Source organism: Buteo buteo, chromosome 4 (genome assembly GCF_964188355.1).
Source record: "Buteo buteo chromosome 4, bButBut1.hap1.1, whole genome shotgun sequence".
NCBI classification, from domain to species: Eukaryota; Metazoa; Chordata; class Aves; order Accipitriformes; family Accipitridae; genus Buteo; species Buteo buteo.
This window is the reverse complement of record NC_134174.1, coordinates 33,442,181-33,458,892: the sequence shown is the minus strand read 5'-3', so window position 1 is coordinate 33,458,892 and position 16,712 is coordinate 33,442,181. Positions and strand designations below refer to the sequence as shown.

The following is a 16,712-nucleotide window of genomic DNA, read 5'->3' as shown; positions in this document are numbered from 1 at the left end:
TGCTCCAGTCCCTTAGTCATCTTAGTGGCCCTTTGCCAGACTCTCTCCGGTATGTCCATGTCTCTTGCATTGAGGAGTGCAGAACCGGACCCAGTGCTTCAGGTGTGTTCTCAGCAGTGCTGAGCAGATGGGAGGGATCACCTCCCTTCACCTGCTGGCAACACTCCTCCTAATTCCAGCCCAGGATGCTGGTGGCCTCCTTTGCTGTGAGGGTACATTGCTGGCTCATGGTAGCTTGTTGATATCCACAAACACAGGTCCTTCTTTGAAAGCTGCTTTCCAGTCTGTCAACCCCCAGCCTGTACCGGTGCTTGGGGTCATTCTTCCCCAGGTGAAGGACTTTGCCTTTCCTTTGTTTGAACACCATGAGGTTCCTGTCTGCCCTTTGCTCCAGCCTGTCAAAGTTCATCCAAGTGGCAATGTGACTGTCTGATGTATTGGCCACTCCTCCCAGTTTTGCATCATCAGCAAACTTGCTGAGGGTACACTCTGCACATCATCCAGGTCATTAATGAAGAAGTTAAACAATATCGGCTCTCATACCAACCCACGGGTAGACCACTAGTGTCTGACCTCCAGCTGGACTTTGTGCCACTGATCACAACCCTCTGAGCTTCACCACTCAGCCAGTTTTCAGTCTGCCTCCCTGCCCACTTGTCTAGTCCATACTTTGCCAGCTTGTCTGATGATGTTGTAAGGGACAGTGCTTAAAGTCTTACTAAAGTCAAGACAGACAATATCCTCTGCACTCCTCTCATCCACCAAGCCAGTTGTTTCATCACAGAAGGAGGTCAGGCTGGTGAAGTGTGATTTTCCTCCTTCATAAATTCATGCTGACTACTCCTGATCACCCTCTTGACCTTCATATAACGGGAAATGGTTTCCAGAATTAACTGCTCTTTCCCACGGATAAGTGAGGCTGACTGACCTGTAGTTCCCCAGATCCATTTCCTTGCCCTTCTTGAAGGCAGGCGTAACATTTGCTTTCCTCCAGTCATCAGGAACCTCTCCCAATTGCCCTGACTGTTCAAAGAAATAAAGTGTGGCCTCGCAATGACATCAGCCAGCTCCCTCAGCACTCGTGGGTCCATCCCATCTGGTCCCATGGACTGGTGTATATCCAGTCTACTGTTCCCTAACCCGATCCTCTTCTACTAAGGGTAAGTCTTCTTTGCTTTGGACTTCCCCTGTGGTCTCAGGGGCCTGCAGTTCCTGAAGGTCACTCTTACAGTTGCCCTTCATATCCCTCACCAGATTCAACTCCAGATGGGCTTTGGCTCTCTTAACCCCATCCCTGTGTGATCAGTGTTCCCAGATTCATCCTAGGTCACCTGCCCCAGCTGCTGCACTTTGTTTGCACTTGGGTTTGGTCAGAAGCTCCTTGCTCCTTTGTGTAGGTCTCCTGCCACCTCAGCTTGATTACCTGATTGTTGGGATGGACCATTCTTCAGCTTGGAGGAGTGTTCCTTTAATATCAATGAGCTCTTCTGGACCCCTCTTATCTCCAAGGCTGTATCCCATGGGATTCTTCAAGCACATCCCTGAGATGTCAAAGTCTGTTCTCCTGAAGTCCAGGGCTGTGATGCAGCTTTTTCCCTAGCTCCTTCCTCTCAGGGTCCTGAACTCTACCATCTCATGGTCACTGCAGCCAGGGCTGCTCCGACCTTCACATCCCTGACCAGTTCTTTCTTGTCTGTAAGTATGAGGTCCAGCAGAGCACGTCTCCTTGTTGGCTCCTTGATCACCTGTGTTAGGAAATTGTCGTCAGTGCACTCCAGAAATCTCCTCAATTGCTTCTGCCATGCTGTGTTGTCCCTCAGCAGATACCAGGGTGGTGAAAGTCCGCTTATCCAGTTGTGTTTAAAGTCTTACTAAAGTCAAGACAGACAATATCCTCTGCACTCCTCTCATCCACCAAGCCAGTTGTTTCATCACAGAAGGAGGTCAGGCTGGTGAAGCGTGATTCTCACCCCTTCTCCATGATCTCAGAGATCATAGCACTGCAAGTGCAGGCAGACCTTCTGCCTGTTCCCCATCCTGCACAGTGGTGTACAGGCCCTACAGAGAGGCACCCAAGGGTGCAGAGTTCCCAGAAATGGTGTGAGAGCTTTCCCCATAATGCCCTGCAGGTACTTCTGTATCTGCATACACACCTCCAGGTGTGTGAGAGAAGGTGGCTTTCCTGTAGTTTAGTTGGACATGCAGAAGTGTGTATGAGCTGCCAGGATGGCAGCCTTTGCCGAGCAGAAATAGCACGTCTTCTGACAAAAGCCAGGAATATGTGAGAAACTCTCTATTATTGGATGGGTGCAGTATTTATTTTGGATCATTCAACCTGGCTTTAGTGTCTGAGTCAACACTGTGCATGCAGCTTTAGAAAAATAAATATTTCTTCTTATATTCTCCCCTACTTACGTCTTTCCTAATGTAACTGAGTACCTACAGAAGGGCTGTATTTCTTTCTCCTTCTCCTCTGGCATGTGTCTATATATATACACCCTACGTTGCAAGAGTGTTTGCTTTGGAAGAAATCTCTTCATCTGAGCCAAACCAAAACCAAATACACAAGATAAAGCATTCCTTTCTTCGCTTCTCAGTGAGAAGGGGGGTCTGAAGAGTGATTGAAAATTACTGCCTGGGAAGGACAGGAAGCATGTGAAGGTAAATGGCCTTTTCTGTTTAACTAATCCAGTAACAAACACCCCCACAAAACTGTGAACTTTTAATTATAGGATTGTATTGGGGGATGAAGGTGTTAAAACACTAGGGTGGTATTTTAGAAAGGACCTGTGAAACAAGTTGATGAAAGCCTTTAGGTTTGAGGACAATGGTTCTTTAATAAGCCAGCAAGACTGTCTCATCAGCTGCTTGCATGCACAGCATCAGTGCTCAGGGATTGCTTGTCCCCCCCTCACAGCCATTTGAGAGGTGCTGCAGCAAACTTAAAATTTTACAGTGATTTGCATAGGTGATGCAGAGAGGCTTTTTCTTCTCCCCCCCCCCCCCCCCCATTGTTATTGCACTATGGAAGTGATTTCATGATAGTAAAACTGAATTTCAACTTGGTTTTGGCTTTCTAAGCAATTCAGAGCTCTGGCTTCTCAAAAACTGCTCAAGACTTTCCATTTTTATTGTGCTCAGTCTAAATCTAAAATAATGAATTTGGATGAAAATTCTATAAAAGTGTAGATTGAATAGTCTATATTGTGCTTGTAGGATAGTTTGCAAAATAAGACTGTGTACTTTTGGTTTAAGGACAGGTTTTCTGTATTTGAGCACTGTATTTTTTTCAGAAATGCCAATGATCAAGCAAATCTAACAGTACTGCATAAATAAACAGGGCAAGAAAGCAAGTCCACTTCTGTAGAAAGCTCAAGTATTTACCCTTTTGTAGTCCCTATTCAGAATTGCATTTTTGTGATCTGTATTTGCAGGGATAAAACCTCTGATAGTGATTTTTATGAAACAGAATGTTTAACAGTCAATGGAAGGTCTGCGGAAATACTGTTCTGGATTAGTCCTCTTTGGTGTGGATGGGGAAGAAACTAATCTTTTCTTATTCTGGGAAATCATAGTGCGCAGCACAATAATATCCAAGTAATGTCATCCTTCCGGAGTAGTTAAGAAAGGTCTTTAAAAAGAAATGGGCAGTTCCTTTGACTAAAGACTCCGAAAGCACAGGAAGGATGGTGGTGTCCACAGTTTGATATATACACATCTACCCCAGCCAGCTTGCACAGAATCAGCTCCAGTTATTTCTGAGTTTGGCTAATCCACCGAGAATAACCAAAAGGCAGCAGGGTATCAAGCAGAATGATTCCCCTTATCTATGCTTTGATCATACAGGGACTTGCAGGATCAATACTGAATTCAGAGTGGCTTGAAAAGATGTACATAGTCTTTCTGTTGTGATGGGTGTCAACAACAGAAATGCAAGTGTGAACACGGTAGAGTGCCAGGCAAAAAACATTTGATGAATGCCAGGGGAAAGGTATTTGGCCATGGCTTGATTTAGCAATTGCTGCTCTGTGTATGCTATAGCATAGTATATTTACAGCGTAAATATACTTTTAGGGTTTTTTAGTATTGAGAGAACTCCTGGTAGTTTCTCTAGTAAGGCTATATATAGGCTGTGGACATATCCTTGGTCATTAAAACTAACCATATCAATAGGAAGTGAGTTGAAATGAAATCTGCTACTTACTTGCAAATCAAAGCTATGTGTGTTCATCCTTCTAAAGTACACAACTCCTGAAGAGATTTAGAACTTGATATGCATTGAGCCTCATCTGATGTGGATGGATATTGCACTTAAGCAGAACTCAAAATGTGCTGGAAAATACAGGCTTCAGCTTCTGTCTGGTGTGCAAAATGCCTTTTGTGGTCAAAGCTGCTGAGACTTGGCTTGCGTGGGAGCAGGATGAAGTTCCCTCAGGTCCCTGTTCCAATTAATGCTCGGCATTGTAGTGAAAGGCACAAATTCAGGTGCTTGTAGGAAAGCATACATGCAAGAAATATCATGAATTGGGATTTTAGTAAATACTGAATTTTGGGGGGGATATGTGTGCTAGGAAGCAGAGTTTTAGTGGTCCTGGTGGAAGGACCAGGCTGTCATTTTTAATGTTGACACAGGACTGATGCTTGTACTTCCTATAGGAATAAACTGGACTAGAGGAAATGACTGCCCAGTCTGCAAGTGTGTTGATGAGAGGGAAAACCCATATATGAATCAAAGGTCCCATCTTTAAACAAGCAGATGGAAGCAGAAGATAGTGCTGGTCTTTTGTAATTTTGATGTAAGAGAATCTCTTAATATTTTCCGCGTTTGCACCTTGCCATATTTTGTGTCCTGTGGTCGTACCCTTTGCTTCTGTAGCCCAAGTGATGCTTCCCCCAGGAAGCATTATAGACTTGCCTTGTAGGACAGCCAAGCCTCCTGGGCCTGGAGCACAAAGCCTGAGCTAAGCAGTGAGCACTTTGGTCTTTGTCCTTTCTTGTTTCTCATATGCATCACAGCAGTCAAAGTTATAAAAACAAGGTCTAACAGGCCAGTGCCTGAAAATAAAGACTGGGAACATTTTTATCCCACTTTGGTAATTGGTAGAGATACAAGTACGGTTAGATTTTGAGTTATACCAAAACCAGCCAGTGCCTGCGGTGTTATTGATGTACGTTCCCCCTTTGTTGGGAGGAGCGTAAGGGGGCATAGAAACACACTTCCCCAGTAAGCCCTTTGATACTTTAGTGATTAATGGCTCAGGCTTCCTGAGTGTCATTTCTTCTTCTTTACTGCTTTGAATTCATCTGGTCATCCTTTGAACCCAGGTAACTTCGTGGCACTCACCGCGTGCTGCGGGTGGCAGTCGTGAGAAGAGGATGTGTGTTGCGGTGATGGGATTGTACGGCTCACCTGTGTGTGAAGCGGCGATAACACCAGCTGCACCGACACAGGATATTGGGAATACAACACCCTGCGGTCCTCACAAATAGCACTTTATTGCTTCTGTTGTGCTGTTGCCTTTGCCCTTGAGATGGAGGAAGTGGATATTTGAAGCCCTAATTTGCAGTATTAAGCCACATCATGCTTATTAATGAGTAAGGTATTGGATAGGTGGCTATGTCTTAGTCAGTGCCATTTAACCTGTGAATATTTACTTTCAGTTACGTAGGAGAAAAAGGAAGCCTGAGGCAGTGATTAATCAATAACTGGCTTATGTTTCATCTTCAGAGTCTTTGAGTGGCGTATACGTTGTTCTGGGTCTGCTACCTGGGTACAAGACAGAAGATGCTCATTGCATGAACAGGTGTAGGTCATGTGTTTGGGATAATTAACCATCCTGCTGAGGTGCCACAGAAATATATTGCAAATTAAGGAGTTGGATTTCTCTCTGGTTTACTTCTGTGCGACTCTTCCAGTGTGCAAACAAATACTCAGGATGTGGAGACTGGGTTAGTTTATCTTTGACAGGAAAAAGCCCCCTCCACACCCAGGAGCCGTGTTGTTGACCTCTAGCACGAAACACGATCACGTATTAACTCTCACTTCGGTTTTTGGGTTTTGGCTGGTGGTTTGGTTTTTTTTTTATTATTACTTTATTTTTTAAGATGCTAATTTTGCTTATACTGGAAAGTGTTGGGTCCTTTTAGGTCTTTCAAATTAATAAGAAACTCCTTTGAAGAGCAAGAGAGAGCATCAGCACAGCATGAATTTGGTATTTGCAGAAGGGTTGTGTGCTGCTGCTGAAAGAGGAAATCGGAGGAAATAGCCAAGTCTCTCATTCATGTCTCTGCCCCTCCTTGGCGTAGAGATCAACATTAGTACAATTTCAAACTTCACTGTTTTAACATAGGGATTACTAGGCAGGCCTACAAGCAGGTGGTACCATGGGTTAATGAAATATGCATTCAGTGTAAACTCTTCTTTTTTCTGAAAGCAAAAGCATTTGCCTTGCAGTGCTCTGCATAAGCCCAAGTATGGACATTTTGGCTCTGTTTATGCATGATAAATTAGTGACTTGCTATATCCAGCCAGCCATACTTAAAACAAGCAAGGGTATTTTCCTGAAAGGTTCTTGATTGCTCCTTGGATGATGGCAGCAGCTGGCACCCATCCTTACTTGCCATGTTTCTGGATAAGACCAAGTAGATCTGTCAAAAGCTTTAAGGAAGCCAGAGCACCTGATATGTGCCAAACTACTGGTATACAAAACCAGCAGCGTTGTAGCAAGATCTGGGGCAAACAAAAAAGAAATTAATTCTTTGCTGGAAAAAATCAATGGTGCTACCCGTCAGTGTCCCATTACAGTATCTGGTGAGGAAACAATCTGTTGGAGGCCTTTGGGTTGAAATTTTGGAGTTGGAAGAAATACAACCAAATTGATGTTCTGAGGCGGTGACTTCTTTAGCCAGAGGATTTTGACACACCTGGGTAATGAGACTTCTCAGAGGAAAAATTAAGTGGATCAGAGAATAGGAGTGGCACTTCACAAGCTGGGAGTGCTGTAGCTGGATGCGGGATGCAGTCATGTGTGATAACACCCTGCCGTGTGAAAAATGTCCTTCTAGTTGAGACAGTGAGTTTGAAAAGGGTGTCTTGTTTCTATTTTTCTCTTTTATGGAAAGCTTCACTCTCCTAGGTTAAAATGTGACCGCAGTGGTATTAAACACTTGCTTTGAACTGGGTATCTGATTGCACATCTCCTGTATGAAAGTGAACTGCAGTAACACAGTGTGCCACCTCTTTTTTCTCTATTCTCGCCTCTAGAGAGGTGCTGGGTGTTAGACTCCGCAGAGTAACCCCAGCTTCTAATGGCAGAGCTGCTGTTGAGAAAATCCGTGTGTTTCTCCGATGATCTAAAGGGCAACCGTGGCATTTAACCAGGAACAGCAGAAGGATGTACACACCCTGCAGCCCAGGGAAACACACAGGATGAGCAAAATGACCAATTTTATCCGTTTACAGAGATAATGTCAGTTAGATGAGAACTCCGGAGATTTAAGCTGCTTGCATGGCTTGGACAACACGACTTGGTGTGGAGGCTCGCTTCATCGGCCGCAAAAGGTCCCGTGTCCTGGCAGACCTCCAGAATGCGTGGGGATCCCACTGGTGTTTCTGCCATCCTTTTTACAGGTTTCAGTCACAGCAAGCGCACGGGGATGCACCCGTGTGCGTGTGATCCCACAGAGCTGTCGCAACATGGGAGTCCTGTGACCGTGCACGGGGTCAGATGCAGAAGGAGAGAGAACTGGGAGCAGCCTAGGAACAGGTCTGCCAGCCAAAGCATTGGGAGGTTGCAAAACTGATGCGAGGTCAAAGTACAAACACGTGCTCAAATATAACAACAGAGCATATTTCTTAATTCGCTTCTGAAGGAGGAGCAGGGGATGTTTTCGGCTGAGTTTCCCGGAAGACACTGGTTTGCTACCAGGTTGTGCGATCATTCTCTTAGCAAGCGATTTAAAATACACTTTTGTTCTTGCATGCGTGCTCAAGCAAGCAATGCTGAAATTAGCTCCTTTGTTGGAGGAGAGATTTTTGTTCATATAACTTGGATCAACTTAAAAGCAAGTTGAGCTTTTTATAGGAAAAGAAAGAGAAGAGTGGTTTCCTCTGGACATTACTCCATGAGTCACACATTACATGACACAGCATTCCTCTCTGGAAACTTAATTGCTGGAGCTGATGAGTGCATCAGTACTCTGGAACCACCCTTTGTGTTTGGTACACCTAAATACTTAAACTGGCATTTCTGGAAATTATTTTAATAAATACTTCATAGATTTTAAACTCAATCTTCTAATGTTTTTAGAACATATCAGAACCCCATTAAAGTAAATTTAATGATATTTTTTCAGTTTCAAAAGCAACTGTCCATTCTTAACAGCCTTGCACATAAGAAGTTGTAATGGCTGTTAATGCTGTAATACAGATTGTTATATATTATATTATATATGTAATAATAAAGTGTTGTGCTTTAACCACAGCCAGCAGCTAAGCACCACACAGCCACTTGCTCACTCCCCCACCCGAGTGGGATGGGGGAGAGAATTAAACTCGTGAGTTGATATAAAGACAGTTTAATAGGACAGAAAGGAAGATAATAATAATAATAATGATAATAATAATAATGATAATAATAATAATGATAAAATGTTAATATAATAATATTATTATTATTAATATAATAATAGAATTGGAATATACAAAACAAGCGATGCACAATGCAATTGCTCACTGCTCACATGCCCAGTTAGTTCCTGAGCGCCAATCTGCAACCCCCCCCCCCTCCGAGTTTATATAGTGGGCATGACGTCCCATGGTATGGAATACCCCTTTGGCCAGTTTGGGTCAGCTGCCCTGGCTGTGTCCTGGGCCAACTTCTTGTGCCCCTCCAGCCTTCTCGCTGGCTGGGCATGAGAAGCTGAAAAATCCTTGACAGTCTGAACACTACTGAGCAACAGGTGAAAACATCAGTGTTACCAACACTCTTCTCATACTGAATCCAAACCACAGCACTATACCAGCTACTAGAAAGAAAATTAACTCTATCCCTGCCAAAACCAGGATGTAAAGTTTCAGGTTATTTCTCAATGGGAAAGGTGATAGATTGGGGGCAGGGAGGGGCCACTGTGCCTTTTTTTTTTTTTTTTTTTTTTTTTTGGCTACTGACCTGTTCAAAATCATGTGTTACATCAAATGGGAAGATACACATTTGCTGGTTGAAAACCCTCAGAAGACAGGGTGGAGCAACGGTGGCCAGCACAGGTTTGTTTTAGCGATAAGCATTTTTGCATCTTTAATACAAAGTGCTTCATTTCTGGATCATAAAGCAGATGTGCTGAAAGGTCTCTGCCAAAGCTGTTCAAAAGTCAACCATGTCCTCAATTTTGTGTTTTCTTTACAAAGACATTTCAGCTTAAGAAAAGTTGTTAAAAAAACCCAGCTTGGAGCCGGAAGAAATAACAAGCTTGATATAAATAATAAGCAACAGGATTTGTTGCATTCACAGCATCTCTGGAGAGATATGCGTTACAGATTGCACAATGAGTTTGCTATAAACTAGGTCACTTGTTTTGGGGGGGTGAAAGCACTGAAAGAATAATAAGCAGCAATTTCAGAGTGGCATGGGTTGTTCAGCGTATTGTGATACTAATGCTAAGTAGAGGGTTTGATGCTTATACCAAACAGTGGTTCAGTGCAATAGCTAATGCTTCCTTTCAAATGAGCAGGTAGTCATATTGTAGTTAAGACCAAATAGTTTTGCTCTGAAGAGAACGGGTTATATATATTTTGAATAATTTAAAAAAAATTTGTCCTCGAGCTGTTATTGAACGTGGTGTTTTAAAGTGTTTTGAAGCAAATGGAGGTCAGAGTAGCTTTTTTACACTCCTGTAGCACATTTTTTTCTGATATATCGGTAACCAGAATCAGGTTACTTGAAGGAAAAAAAGACAAAAAGAAGAAAAAATGTTTAAAAGATTTTTGGGATATGTGTGGTGGATGTATGGATTTATATTGCTCCTGTAAAGCAATACGAACATATCCTCACTGGCGCGTGTGGATCACAGAAGTCAGTCATCAGTCTTTCAACCGGTACCCACTTTTGTGCTGGTAGTGGTCTTTGGTAGCCAGCAAGCCATGTGCCTCCCTGCTGGGTCTTGTAAAAATGCTTCTTGAGAAGGCAAGCATGTAGTTCCTTCATTAAAGCCTTGCATTGGAAGGAGAACTGCTTACTAATTTAAGGAGAGAAAAATGCATCGCTTTAAAAATTGTCGCCTATTTTATGATGTCTCTTGCTCCAGAGATGGGAGAAGGTAAAATTACTCTGTGTCTATCAGTTGCTTTTAAGCTGTATTTTTATTTATTTCTTCTTTTCTCTGAGTCAGGCTTCTTTCCTCTTTTTACACCAAAACTTTTTTACATCTCTATGCTTTTTGTTTCTCAGCCGTGCCCGCAGCTCTGTTGGTTGGAGCAGTTGCTGTTTTCTCATCTGTGTTGCAGTGCTTGGGACTTGGGGTTGACTTTGCTTGGTGGTGTGAATGAGTAGGGTTTTTTTACTTGCACTAGACTTTACTTCCCACCCTCAGTGCGGGATTTCATCTGCTAATATGTAGTTTCTTTACTGATGGGCAAGGGAAAAGGTGACTCAATATAACCTGCTGACTCTGACTTTTTTTGATGGTTAGACAGATTTAAGCTGTCAAGGCAAGGAATACCTCTCCCCAGCAAGGCTTTTGGCAGGATGTTCTCTTGCCCATGCATGTGGTGCTTGAATTACCAAGAAACATTACTGTTGAAGCTCAGTAGTAGCTATTTCTCTTAAGTGCCAGCAGTCAACCTCAAATCTAGTGTTGTGTCACATAGCTCATGTCCTGATCAGGAAAGAAGGAAACAGGTCAACACTCGGTGACCATCTCTCTTCTTCAGGCATTTTTATGGTGATAGTCATCCTCATATTGAAGCATGATTTGGGAAGGTGGAGATGAAGCAGAGCAACAGCCACTTAACTGAGAGCAGTACTCCCAGATATTCAGTCCTATAGAAAGAAAATGATGTAATCTGTTCAGGCTGTCCTCCGTTTTAGCCCTTAGGCTAAATATGTCCTGGCCAAAGTGTGTGGGATTAAAAAAAAACCCTTTGGAAGAGTTCGTTAAGTATGTTTCTTTTTACTTGTTTAGGACTTTACAGGGTATTAAGTTGTATCTGTCTGGACACATGCAATATTTAAATGCATAATGTTTAAACACGTTGAAAAGGTGTTCCCAAAGCTCACTTTTAATTACTTGTAATACTCGTCAAACTGTTGTCTCTTGTCCCTTCTGGCGCCACCTCACTCGTGGGAAAACAGGGCTGGCTTCGTTACATGCCTTGAGGTCGCTGAACCCATGCAGTTGTGGACCATTGGCGAAAAGAATTGCAAAGATAAGATCTGCTGGAGTAATAAAAGAGCGTTTTTGTAAAATACAAATGCATTTTATTGTCAGAAGTGAGTTATTAAGTTGGCCTCTGTCCTCACCAGGTAACTTCTGCTGTCCCATGAGGTGTGTAATGGCCCAAAGTAGACATGAGTGTTATGTACGTAACAAGGAATCCACGGCCTGTAGTGCGTCTTCTAATTAATCCATCAATTCCTCATATATATGCTCAGTGGGAGGAATTTACTGAATTGGTACTGATTGAATTACATCTAAGAAATCTTTAGGTAATGGGTAATTACCACTTCTACTCCAGAATCCCTCCTAGAAAGTGGAGTGACGTTGGGCAGATGCATCTGTTGAGTGTTATGGAGCTCAATGACTAAAAGGCTGCTGGAAAAAAGGCACAGGGAGCTTACTAGTGGCTCATCCACCCTTCCCGTCTTTCCTCAGATTTTAAATAAAATGGACTGAGTTGGACTTGTATTTCCAGCAGGCTGGAGAGTCAGCTTAACTGTTAAAATCCTTCCTAAAAGAGCTATGAAAAAGGAAATCTGATGGTTGGTTCACTTAAGCCAGGGTCTGCCAGCTCCCATGTTAATGATGATCTGCAGGAAAAGGAGAATGAGCCTTTGTGGTTTTTAATTCTTAAATTAGGGGAAAAAGCTATTTGCAAAAGGCACAAGTTGGACCATTTAAGCAAAGTGCTTTTTTTTCCTTGATCTTTAAAACAAAAGACTTTTTAAAATTAATTAAAGGCAGGGGAATTGGCTGGTCTCACTGACACAACAAGATGGTCACTGTGTTCTCCTTGAATTGATGCTTGCAGACATACAACTTGATGTTCAGAGTCCTTCACTGAAACCTTCTCCCCACCCCTCTCCTCACCAGTATTTAAAGGTTACTGACAAACCCATGGACTTTTCTGGCTTCTGGACTTGGTGGAGGAGCTAATTGTGGACGCGTTGTTGCATTTGATTCCTGGCTGTCTACACGTGTTAGGAGCAAGGATTGGTGGGCCATGCCTAGGGGCATGTATCTATTAAAAAAACCCAAACCAACTACTCCTTTAAAACACTTGCTTTCTGTATGACAAGATTACTATGGGAGGATTTCTGTGTGCGGCTTCTGAAAATACTTCTTCTACACTGTATTTCTTCAATGTGGCTCCGCACATTCCTCGGTATTACTGGCAACAGGTTTCCTCTCTTGGGATGGAGTTCAGAAAACCTGATGCTGCTATTTGTTAATGCTGGTGTCTGGGTTGTTTTGTTTGGGTTGGCTTTTTTTTTTTCCACATTATTTCGTCTGTGGAGTGGAAGCAGGCCATTTCATACACCTCTGACTTCACTCCTGGACAGTATCTCTTTTGCTTACAGCGGCCAGTGGACTGCGTAGAGTCCTTGCTCTCATGTAAGCTGCTGGAATACACTCTGCCAGCGCTGCTCATCCCATCAGTCTCTCCAACATGTGGCTTCAGTCTGCTTTGTATTGTGGTTTTGTACTCAATGACACGGACCTCCCCACTGTCCCGAGGCAAGCGGCCAGTAGACGTCCTCCACTCCCTCTCACACTCACCAAGGGATGCTTCACACCTTCCTTTCCTGCTCATTTTTGCCACCCCCTGTATTTGTGTGCAGGAGGTACTAGCTTCCTCAGTCCTATGTGTTTCCAGTCCTTGGTGTGCCTTTTGGGATAAAGGCTGGATGCGTGCCCTAGGGGTCTGGTGATGCTGCCTACCCAGGGACTCTGCTGCTGGTGGCAGTGGTGGGATGTAGCCAAAAACTTCGTTGAAAAGTTGGGGAATTTGTTGTTTTGGTTTGTTTTAGTGTGGTGAAATATGACTTCTTTTGCTGTGGAGTTTTAGTTTGGTTTTTTTAGGGGAGGACTTAACTTCTGGTATTTATATATATTGGAAAAATGAATCCTTCCTCCCAGCACTGACTTTTTCAACTTTGCAGTGTCATCTTGAGTCTTTCAACCGTAATACTAATGCAAGGCTTTGCTTTGGGTTACTTGCACACATTAAGAATCAGTAGACCTGAATTTATACGATAATTTTACTTCCCCCCGTTTTAGCCGTTATTTCGCTGGTAGGAAACTGCAGCCCTCTGGCCGGGCTGGAGCTCCTGTCCCTCCTCCTCCTCCTCCTCCACCGCTGCCTCCTCCTCCTCCTCTTCCTCCTCCTCCTTCTCCTCTCACCCGCTGCTGATGCATTCGGCACAGCGAGACAGCGTGGCCGGGGAGGGAGCGGCAGTGGCGGCAGGCGAGCGTTTGCTTCGTTGCCTCGGGTGCACCACTCACCTCTTGCGCTTTTCCTTTCCAGGCACTTCCAGCACGGGGCTGGCGAGCAGAGGGGAGAGGAGCGCTGGCGAAGCCTGGCATGACGCTGCCAGCGTGGGGAAATTGAGAGACAACTTTTAATTTGAAGGAAGTTCAGCTCGCGAAGGAGGTGCCGCCGAGATCCTCGGGTCCGGGAGTTGCTCTGCTGAAGCAGCAGAGGGATTGTAAAACGTTTCAGCTTGCAGAGGCCTTGCTGCTGTCTCCCTCTTCTCTTGCCATAAGCGTCGTGTCTGGCTGGCAGCTGGGAAGAGGAAAAGTTGGCTGCTGTTATCTCCCACCTGATTTCCATGAGTGAGTAGCTCTCTGGCTCTGGATGATCCCTTTTTAGTTAAAAGGCGTGTTCGACTGCTGGTGAAGGGCCAGGGGCTGTGTTTTGGAAGCGAGCAGAAGGACTCTGATACAATAAGATCTAAAATATGGCTTTGGGGGATTTTTTTTTTTTAAAGGTGGCACTCAAGCTTGTGGTTAGTCTCTTGTTTCTTGGTTCCTTGTTTGGTTTTGTTACACGCTACCCCCCCCCAAACAAAAGCCAGCTAGGCTGCCAGCAACTGGGGCAGCAGTTATCCAGCCGGTGAGTACCCCTGTCTTGTCCCCCTGAATTGAGTCCAGGGTCTGGTGTGTTTCTATGAAACAGGTTCATCTCTCGCCATGGTCAGACATTGAGGCACGGTGGAGTTTTTCTGTGGTTTCTAGGTTTGGAGATTTTGTTTTCAACACCCCGATACGAGGTAATCAGAGTTACGGAGCATGGCAGCAGCACTTGCTTGCACACACTAAAAATCAGGGACAAGCTGCTGTCCCTTTTGCCATCCTGGGCACCTCTCCCCACTCCTAGCCCCCTCCTTAATTGCTGCCAAATATCCCCAGCACAACTGCAGTGAGTGTTCATGTGAAACAGTAAGAGCAAGAATGTATTTTAGACTTTATGTGAGTTTTTTTAGCAGCTGTACTAGGAAGAGGCAGTGCCATGCGACTGTGCTGCTCCTTGTGTGTCACAGTGTCACCCGCCACCCAAAAACGTGAATGCTTCGGTTGTAGAGGAGGGTGGCCCTGGGTGTGTAGAGGAATACAGTGAGTCATAGGGAAACCACAGAAATCCTCTCAGTGAGCTGAACGCACTTCAGAAGGAAGAATATAACTTTATACGTAAGCTGTGTCTTAGATACGCAGCTGAGTCTTTCCATGGTATGTGATCCTATTTGTGCGTTTCTGGCATAGCCACCTTTTCTCCTCATCATAAACCTCTTTTGAAGTGCGTGTTTTAATCTGGATGCTTTCCTATAGATTTATATACAATATTTTTTACTTGACTTTTGGGGAAGAAACTGGAAAACCTTTGCCTGCAGTAGCTCATCTCTGTGTGTGTGTATTTTTAGATATATATATTTGTGTATATATATACACACATACGTATACACACAGAAGAGCTAATGCAGGCATTGGGTTTTAGTCTGTGTGTGTATATATGTGCATGACTGTATATATAAAAAAGGTTTTTTAAGCAGGATGGTATACATAAAAAAATTTTTTTTAAAGCAGGATGGGGTAAGCAAGCTTAGAGGAGCATTAATTTCTTCCTGTCTTGTCAAGTAATACCATGCCTACTTCATTTTTGAGTTGATTTGGTTATGCAGCCAAAGGCAGGAAAGCAGACCATAACAGAACACACTCTTATCAAACACCTGCTTACAGCACTGTCAGGTAAATCATTAACACATGGTCCCAGTGCTTGTAAAAGCTGCTAAAGAGGTTTTTCACTCCTGAAACTCCATTTTTCCAGGAGGTAAGAAGTGAAGTGACTTGCAGGTCTTGGTTTCCTGTGTGGGTGGTGCGGCTGTCGTGCTTTCTGTACTGGTTAATAAAGTGATGGAGTCCAGTGGATTAAGCATGGGAGAGGACCTCCTCCCCATGCACAAAGAATAAAGCACTTTCCTAAGAGAGTAGCTCAAACTAGAGCAGAGGGGGGAAACACAGCATGCCAGGCTGCTTGGTGGGATCAGCTCATGCATTGCTGCCATGCTGGAGGAACTGTACTTGGATGATGCTTTTATTTCACATGCTCTGAAACAGTTTTGGTGGTGGGAATCAGTATTTCAACTCTTCATCAAAGTAACTTGAGGCCAGGGTGAGTTTTGCAGAAAACGGTGGCTAAGACGTGTGGTTATCCACAAAACGGCAAGAGCAGCATGCTTTTCTGAGCTGTTGCTGGTGCATGTAGTGGGGAACAGGTTCTCAGACCTTCCTGCCCCATGGGCTGCGTGTGGATACGGGCCATTGTGTTCATGGTGGGGTTTCTCTCCCCTGGCCAGTGCAGCAGCGTGACAATTGCTGAATCCCGTAAGTTTCTGCCACTTACCTACCTGTAAATACTGTAACTCATTAACGAAACAATTTTAAATTGTTTTGTGACTGATGGGCTGCTTTGCTCAGCAGCGTTGTTTCCGGGGATTCTGTGCTTTGAATCTGTTTGAGCTGGGAAGATTTGCTGTGGGCCTTGCTGTGCTTAAATCCATACCAGATTTCAGTTTTGCCTGACTTCTGTTTCTGTAGGCATGTAAGAAATGGATTTCTCTGACACATTTGATACTTATAATCTGTACAGTCCTGTCTGCGTTTGTTTAAGTTTGGATCAATCATGTTTGCAATAAGCCTATTTTGTGGAAGTACCTTGAGGTATAGAAAATACGTAGCATATGAAAACTTGTTATATGGAGAACAGCAAAAGTAGCCTCAGTGGTGATGTTTGTAGCTGTTGCTTGAACAAAAGGAAAAGGGCTTAGCTCAAGAAGGGCTTAAGCTATTCTGGTTGCCCACAACCAAGAGCATGACTCAAAACTTAGAGCTAAACTCTTAAGCTCCCTGAATCAGCATTGGAGTTGTGCCTTACCCTCCCCAAGCTGTGTCCATTTTAGGTGCCAAGCTCTCAGCCAAGCTGTCTTAGGCCAAAGGTCTGC

General features: G+C 43.9%; 1 protein-coding gene across 7 annotated transcripts in view; it reads left to right on the top strand.

Moving 5' to 3' along the window:
* SGMS1 (sphingomyelin synthase 1) overlaps positions 1 to 16,712 on the top strand; it is a 110,309-nt gene that overhangs the window by 60,440 nt on the left and 33,157 nt on the right. For 5 of the 7 annotated variants that reach the window (XM_075025455.1, XM_075025456.1, XM_075025458.1 and 2 more), the window contains one exon: positions 13,742 to 14,049. The exons of the other annotated variants lie outside the window; for them this stretch is intronic. The gene's annotated coding sequence lies outside the window, so the exon portion shown is untranslated. The remainder of the gene's footprint in view (positions 1 to 13,741; positions 14,050 to 16,712) is intronic. 7 annotated transcript variants of the gene reach the window in all.